Below are 573 nucleotides of genomic sequence, written 5' to 3'. Positions count from 1 at the left end.
AACGCAATCCCAAGTTAATGGCACCTTCCAGCAGTCAGAACTGGGACAGCTGGAGCTGGGAGCAGCAGCGTGATGTGCAGGCTCGGCACATCCCACTCAGAGCCCAACTGCGCAGGCTCCTCCTCACACCCCCATCCATGGGGGTCCCCAGGGGACTGAAGCAAGGAGTGAAGGCGGGGGAAATACCGAAAGTCTCATCACGATCTTCAGCTCCTGCGTGCTGCAGGGCTTCGCCCACACACAGCCTGAAGGAGCCTGGCTCTTCTTACCGGTCTCCATGACAGCTCCAGGCACAAGAGCCGTGGCCAGCACACATCACTCACTCTGCCACAGAGACAGGCACCCCACAAGCCCCAACAGCAGCTGGGTCGAGGGGCGTTTTGGCAGCAGGAGCTGAAGCTTTGTGCCCTGAGGCCTTACATCATCTCATCCTGCTCTCCTTGGTTCTTCATCTCCAAGTCTCCTTTCTCCTGCCCAGCTGTAAACGCCACTGGCTCCTGTCCCACAGTCTCTCCTGCATTGTCTGGGGTGCTCCGCTGCACGCTGCTGCTCATACATCTCACGGGTACCACC

Source organism: Buceros rhinoceros, unplaced genomic scaffold (genome assembly GCF_000710305.1).
Source record: "Buceros rhinoceros silvestris isolate BGI_N320 unplaced genomic scaffold, ASM71030v1 scaffold23387, whole genome shotgun sequence".
Lineage (NCBI taxonomy): Eukaryota > Metazoa > Chordata > Aves > Bucerotiformes > Bucerotidae > Buceros > Buceros rhinoceros.
Note: the sequence above shows the minus strand (reverse complement) of the source record.